Source organism: Orbicella faveolata, unplaced genomic scaffold (assembly GCF_042242905.1).
Source record: "Orbicella faveolata isolate gen_17 unplaced genomic scaffold, um_ofav_v1 contig_1, whole genome shotgun sequence".
In the NCBI taxonomy this organism is placed as follows: Eukaryota; Metazoa; Cnidaria; class Anthozoa; order Scleractinia; family Merulinidae; genus Orbicella; species Orbicella faveolata.
Genome location: NW_028301536.1, coordinates 1,889,213 through 1,897,294, shown reverse-complemented (window position 1 = coordinate 1,897,294; position 8,082 = coordinate 1,889,213). Strand labels below are relative to the sequence as shown.

The 8,082-nt window shown below is 40.2% G+C and overlaps 1 pseudogene; it reads left to right on the top strand.

Annotated features, from left to right (window-relative positions):
- The first annotated feature begins 2,303 nt into the window (after window positions 1–2,303).
- LOC149117677 (core alpha-(1,3)-fucosyltransferase-like) lies at window positions 2,304–3,867 on the top strand (annotated as a pseudogene).
- The last annotated feature ends 4,215 nt before the right edge of the window (window positions 3,868–8,082 follow it).

Here is an 8,082-nt window from a genome sequence, read left to right as displayed (position 1 = left end):
TTGTTTCTGTTTCAAGCCTTATTCCTATACCTTTATCATATTAATGAGAAATGACCACCAGCAAATTGTCGGTGGCTCGTGGCAAAATGTGCTAAACTGATATTCGAGGAAATCTCAAAGTCTTCTTTGGCCGAGGCAAGGCTACACTCTTTTTTCTCTCTTTTTTGTTTTTGTTTGTTTTTTTCTGTTGTAAAAATGTATCTTTTTCATGCCCAGGCTGTGTATTCTTATTTCTTTTCCGACTCTAGGCTGAAAATATTCTTGTGTACATTCTTAGATTACAGAGTTTAGTATTTTCGTTCTATAAAACGGATGTGACCAGGAATTGAACTATGAAATAGAACCGTATCAGAGTGTCCGTGATACATTACGTACATGCCTTATAACTTTTTACTTTACAGCTAGCAAGTTCAAGATGTTGTGCCAGCCGACATTTGGCCGTTTACGCTAAAACGTATAATTCATTTCAAAACAATATTTGATTTTGTTATATTTTATTTTCTACCAACACGCAAATACTGCTCTCTCGAAAATCTTAGCTTTGAAATTATTCTTATATTAATCTTTCGCCAACTTCAACCTCAATATTGTTAAAAAATATTCGTTAAAAAGGAGTGTACTGTTGGCTAAGAAAGGTCAGTATATTCTAAACTTCAGTTATCGTTTGGTTGAAAAAACATTTAGCTAGAGAAAAATTATTGAGAAGTACTAAATGCTACTGTAACAGACAACCCCATGTTATGCACTTGTCACTGGACTCCCCCCCCCCCCCCCACCCCTCCCTTATCCCGAGGAAATATGGGACGTAAACCTCTGAGGAGAACTAAATGCCCCACATACTAAGGACATATTACCTGTCTAAGGCCCCACAAAATGCGAAATTGGAACAAAGAAATAATGAAGGGGTAATGATGATTTTGACGGCATTTTATCTATACAAAACCAAAATGAAAATAATATTTCAAATAAAATTATCTCGAGCAATTAATGGTAACTAAAAATCACGTAAACAGAAAAATAGAGGGGGAAAATCAAGCATTTTTTACGGATTTGCGAAACATTTGTAAGCCCAAAAAAATAAACAATTGTTATTTTCCGCAGAAATGGAAAGAACTGATAGGTTTACATGACAAGTTTATTCAGCAGATTCTTCTCTTTTCTCTGTTGGTCCATCGCTTTTGTATCCAGACAATGGACTTACATGTACATCAAACACTAAACATTATACGTTTCTGCACGGTCGACCGCACTGAAAGGGTAGCCATTAGATTGTGTTTTCCTTTACCATGAACTGATGTTGTCCTGGGAAACACGGGATTCACTGATTCAGTACTCCTCGACAATTTTACTCTGCTCAAATATTTTTCGATTCAGAGAGAAACTGCAATTAAGATTATACTGACCTGTTCTAGCCGATAGTAAGGTTGCCTCGCTCAAAGAGAACTCCCTCACATTAGCAGCCTTCAGGTGTCTTCCAATATGTTAAGCACTCTTTCTCACATGCCGCCGACAATTTGCGAATAACTTCAGGTGGTCGTTTCACATAAGTATGAAAATAAAACAAAATATCGCTCGAAACAGGAAAGCAAAATTGAAATTAAGAAAAGCTCAGGACGCAATATTTTTGAGCACTCTCTCGGCGGAGATGTCAATGTCATGTGATATCACACACAGCGAACTACAATGAGAGCTCTTTAATTAATCAAGTGGTCTGAGAGCATCGTGCTATCATAAGATAAATACGTTTTGGTCAAAGCATCTACCTTGGAAGTATTTTTGAAAATAGTTTCCCAAAAACTTTTCTGTGACAAATTTTGTGTGAATTCGATTTTTCCATCTTAGTGTATATACCTCTTTTATTGAGAGTAAGACACGATTGATCACAGGAAGTATGTATTATATCATGTCGGTTATTAAGCTTCCGGTTAGTGCGGTGTTACCTGGGATCTGGCTAGCACAAAGGTGACTTGTTTCTATATATCAGCTCAGTCAAAACCTGAGCTCAAGCGAAGCGAGGTGACTCACATTTTCTTTCTTTTTTCTGCTATGGTGATTGTATTTAAAGACAAACGCGGCCTTTACAGAAAGCCAATTTTACAGAAATGCGAAACATAACTTGGGTTACTTTTAAAGGATTGTTTAACTTCTACGTTATTTTGATCTGAATAATTTTGGTTTCCTTCGAATAGAGATCACACCAACTTCTTTGTATTATTTGCAGCATATGAATTGTGATCATAAGCATGATGAATTAAGAATTGAATTTAGTCGGAGAACGTCAGTTTTTAGATTCATCCTGGCAGCAACCCTTCTATATTTTCACGTCATCATTCGATTATCCATACGAATACGGCAACAGCACTCAACAATACAGACTCAGACTTTAAATCATAACTCTCGACTTTGAATTTACAGAGCTAAAGTAGAGAAAAGCAAGATTTAAAACAACATGGATCTAGCTAAGAGGAAACTAACGCCCTTCTTTGTTCTGACAAAGAAACAGAAGAGAAACATCCGGATTTGTTTGGGCACAATCTTGATGGCCTTGGCATTTTATTGAATATTCTATCATACACAAGGTGAACAGTCTCGCAGAGTTGAAACCTTCCAGTTAAATTAAACAAAGCTAAGTTTGGTTTACACTCCATATCCAAGCGGGCCATGGGTTCCACGAAATGCTGAAGAAGCTAAGAACTGCGAATTCACAGATTGGAATTGCACTCTTTGCGAAGAAGACAGATGTCAAATCACTTTTGATAAAAGTTTACGCAACTTTAGTGATGCTGTACTTGTCCACGTCGTTTCGGACGCGACAAGTCACCAATTTAATGTTCAACAGGAAAAGAGCAACAGGCCATCCGCACAGAGGTGGGTCTTGTACTGCAAAGAAAGTCCCCAGCAGTTTTCAATAGCACCCAAAGGTGACGGCGTGTATAACTGGACCGTAACATATCGACGAGATTCGGACTTTATTGTCCCTTACGGATCTTCTTCACCATTGAAATTCCAAAATAAATCAGATGGCGAGGAACAAGCTGACGAGAATGTGAACTACGCAAAGAGAAAAGATAAAATGGCCACTTTTGGTGTCAGTAACCACTGTAAGGAAAGTGAATTTAGATTTGCTTTCGTCCGCGTACTCATGAAACACATTCCAGGAAGCATCTATGGAGAATGTGCGACTATGTTTGAATCAAATAACACCTGGAAATGTCTTGAAGAGATTCAGCGCCACAAGTTCTACCTCGCATTCGAGAATAGTTTGTGTGTGATTACATAACAGAGAAGTATTGGAGAAATTCACTTGAGCGAGGATTGGTCCCCGTTGTCCTTAGAGGCGCACAGTACAGTCTCGAGCTAGTAATTCCTGGTTCTTTCATCAACACAGCCGACTTTGATTCCGTTAAAGACCTTGCAGATTATCTGAAGTATCTGGATAAGAATGACACGGTCTATAACCAGTATTTTAAATGGAAAACGAAATGGTTATGCCAACTGTGCGAAGCCCTTCATGATCCAAAGAAACCACCCAAAATTTATCACAAAATGTCCGAGTTTTGGGGAATTAAAGGATCGTGTAAAGTTGACGAAGATCGAATTTGGAACATTATCAAGAGAGGTTGAAAGCGGTACAGAGACGGACGGACGGAGACGGATCATAAAGTTTAAATGAACATTGCAATTTTCTAATAATATCTCATAGAAGAATAGTATGGGTTTTATGGTAAGGGGGAGAAAGACTGCATGGCATGTTACTGAATACCTAGTGTATAGTCTTAGAGTATATTCACTCCCAGATGGATATACGTATCTTCGTTACAATTTATCCTCTAATATCGCTTAGATTTGAGAATAGAATAACTACATATTAAGCGTTTGTGAGTTATTAAATTAGTAATAAAGTTGTTTCTCTTCTCATGGCTGCGGCTATCGTGATTGAAAACATGAACGAGCAAGTCTAGCGGATGATTTTCTCCTCAAGTAAAACCTAACAAACAGGAAATGGAAAAACAGCAGTAACCAACGTGTTACCCCCAAGGGAGCATTGGGCGTCTACCAGTGTCCTCCAACGCACACGGTTTTCTTTGCCAATGCTTTGGCTCTCTCCCAGCAGTAGCCCACTCTTTTCAACTCCATCAGCAACGACCGCTTCCAGTTGTTCCTTGGCCGTCTAACTATCCTCTTTCCCTGTGGCTGATAGTTCAAGGCTTGTCTTGCAACATTGTTGCTATCTCTTTTGAGCGTATGGCCGATCCAACGGCAACGCCACGCTATCGTTTCCGTGTTCGTCCTTCTTAGTAGCTCTTCATTGCTGATTACGTTTTGCCACCAGACTCCCAAGATGTATCGGAGACATTTGTTGACAAACACTTGAAGCTTTTAACGTAGGGCCTTAGTTGAACGCCAGGGTTTACAGCCATATAAAGGAACGAACTTAACATTGATGGAAAATATCCCAGTTAGCTTGCCGTTTAGACTGAGCTGCCTGGAGAGCCACACTGGTTGTAAAGCCCTAAATGCATACCTGGCCTTGCCAATCCTAACACTAATATCCTTATCTGCTCCGCCATCTGTGATGATGACACTGCCCAGATAACAAAATTCTTCTACTGTTTCAATGTCTTCACCTCCAAGCGATATAGGACTGTTCACTTAACCGTTAACCTTTTGGCCCCGGTAGTTCGAAAGGTGAATACTGCTATCCACTGGATAAATCCCTCTTTAGCGGAAAGCGTGGTCTGTTTTGTTAACACTTATCCACTGGATAGCGATTTATCCGGTGGATAGCGTCATCCACCTTTCGAACAACTGAGACCAGTACTTTGGTCTTTGGGATGTTAACATTCATTCCCAATCTGCTGGTATTTACCTGGCACTTTTCTGTTTTCCTTTGCCTCTGGTTGTGCGTTGCAGATAGTTTAAAAACACACATCATCAGCAAAATCTAAATCCTCGAGTTTTTCACTGAGGTCCTCTGGATCCGAGTCCTTTTGTTTATCACAGTTTTTCATGTTATTCAGTCAGTTATCACCAAAAATAGAAGTGGAGGTGGTAAACAGCCCTGTCGTACTCCAGTTCGAATGTCTAATGACTTAAACCGCTTGTTGTTGTCTCCAACTTGTATTGGAAAGTTGTTGTATATTCCTTTAATAACACTTACTACCTTGGCTGGTACCCCGCCCATAATGTCGCAGAAGCCTCCAAAGCCCTTCCTTATAGCTTATCAACACTATCAAAGGCCTTTGCAAAATCCAGAAAGTTTAGATACAGCGTGCTTTGCCATTCGATGGACTGTTCGACAATTAACCTCAAAGTTGATATCTGATCCATGCAAGATCTCCCAGGTCTAAAGCCAGGCTGTTTTTCCTCAACTTTGCATCCAGTGCAATCTTTGACCTTTCTAATATGATCCAAGCTAGTATCTTGCTTGAAACAGATAGTAGCATAATACATCTGCAATTTCCACAATGGCTGAGGTACCTTGCTTGAGTGGCGTTGTTTCCACTCCTCTGGTATAACTTCCTTCTCCCAAATCACGTTCAAAAGGTCATACATGATACCTGCTGTGGTACTCGGATTAATTTTCAAAATCCCAGGAGGGATGTTATCTCCACCTGATGCCATTCCATGCTAGAGCTTCTCGACTGCATTCTTAATCTTGTTCTTAGATATTCCACCACAGTTAATACGGAGTTCTTCATCGTCATCAACAAGTTCTGGACCTATCTCCGGAGTTGGTCGATTCATCACCTCTTGAAAATGCTCCTTCCACCTGTTCATTTGGTCATCTTCTTTTGACAGAAGTTTTCCGTCACTATTACTCACTGGTATTGAGTTGCGTCTATTCTACTTCTTTCCGGCCATTATTTTAGTAAGCTAAGGTTGCGCAACTCCCTGGTGTTATACGCTGTAGCTGCTTCCTCAGCTTGTTGCGCTAGATCGTCCATCCCATCTTCTTATCCTTTTTTACTTTCTGTTTTTTTTTCCCCTCCATTTTATCCGGTAGTACTCTCTTCTTTTCTACACAATGTTTCCCTATTCAGCTTTTACTTCACTTTTCTCCATGTCACATTGATCTCTCCTAATCCTTCTTTTCCCATTATGTCCTCCCTACCAGCTACCTTAGCATCGGACATTACCCCATTAAAAGTAACGTGTTTCTCCTCTAAACCTTTTCAATGACTCCTTGCAAATGCTCACAGAATTTTTCTTCGTCTTATAGCCCTGCCAAATTTGTGGGTGCATAACTGTAGAACTGTATGATGCTAATATTGCGTCCCTTGGATGCAAATCAAACTAAAATAATTCGTTCGGATATAGGCTCTCACTATGCAAGACTTCTTCCTACCTGCTTTGCAGGTAGGAAGAAAGCAGGCCCACTCCATTAAGCAGGCCCACTCCATTATCATACACATCCTCCTCATATTCCTTGTCAGAATACAAAAATGTTTCTCCCGTTAACGTAGTAATCTCCCGAAGGTATTCCACCGTACCCCTGACACTCCCAGAACGGCTAGTCTGTATCTTCTCAGTTCGCTTGCCAGCTGGGCGAGTTTTCTTGCCTGAAATAGAGTCCACACATTCCCGCAGCCAATCCTTGTTAAGGACTTCAGTTGATCGGCGTTTGGGTGCTCAGTTGGGTTTGACCCATTGGCTTCATTCTTGTCCTTGAGGGACGGCCTATACCTTACTGTGATCCACATCTGCTATACTGGTTTCGCGTTCTGTGGCATACAATTTTTTTATGGGGTAAGGGTTGCTAGCTTTACGCCCAACCCCAAACCAAGAGGACCAGGGAATCACTTTTCGTCTGGCCTCTACCCTTCGACCTTTCCGGCATGGGTGACCCTACCAGGAGTTAAGGACTCTCAACGCATACCTCTGCTCATAGAGACATCCAGGCTACCGCACCACAACAAGGTGGTGATCTAGACGGGATGGGCAAGGAATAAGACTTTGTAAATATCCTTTAACAGCCCAAAGCATTACAAAAAAGCTTTGCTTTCGCCCCTTCAAACGCAGATTTTATGTCAAAAACTTACTTTCATCCCAGATGGAATCAGCAACTTTCATATTTTGAAACAAGCTACGTAATGTTATTTCAGTTATATGTAACATCTTGCCAGCAAAACCACTTCTCTCCCCTCTCACCTCCACTTTATAATCTGCATACTGCACATAATATAAATACCAAATGATTTCGCTTTCAGGCTGGTTGCAGTTTTTTTTTTCACCGGCAGCTGTACGTTCATAAATTCTGGCGATCGCGTACTGTCTTCCCTTCAACAGAGTGGTTTAGAAAGCCGAAAAAAAATAAAACAAAATGGTATCTTTCACATCTGCAAATGACCGCCACACGAGGTTTCCAATCTTTTTTTTTTCTTATTTTACGACGTTCATGTCTTTCTTTTCTTTGCATAGTTTACAAAAACAGGGAAAAAATTGTGCTACCATGCAAAACAGATAAACAACCTGCAATCCCACGATTTGTTCTAACCGACAGCTAATGCTCGAAACGTTTGCTTCAGTAGAAAAGGTTTATAAACTCTTGACATATTTATGATAAATTTCCCATTATTTTTCCACATCCGTGTATGGGCCAAGCCATCAATAATTTTTTTTGGTTTGGTTTAAACAGACGTCACATGACTTCTTCTCCAATGAGCTTCAGTGTGTTACTCGACTCTTTTTCACAATCCAGATCCAACCATGATTTTGTAACACCCTCGAATTGTCAGAACATTATGAATAACCATTGGGTGCGAATCTGATATAAATGATCTGACCAATTGTCACCAAAGTCTTAAATAATTTACTTAAACTGTGGTTTAACTAGGCAAGACGTCATGGTTTGGAATAGTTGTCTTCAGAGTGTCACATTCCTAATGAATACTGTGACTGAAATGGTTGCGCGCAAAACAACGCGACACTTTTCGGCAAGTTTTACAGTCTTTTTAGCAACCCTTTAGTGACTTTGTGGCGCACCAGGAGTGAACACAGATTTTTATGAAACACTGGCATTCGCCACTTTAAAAACGAGAAGAAGCTTAGGACAAGTCTTGTCCCGCAGCGGCTTGTGGG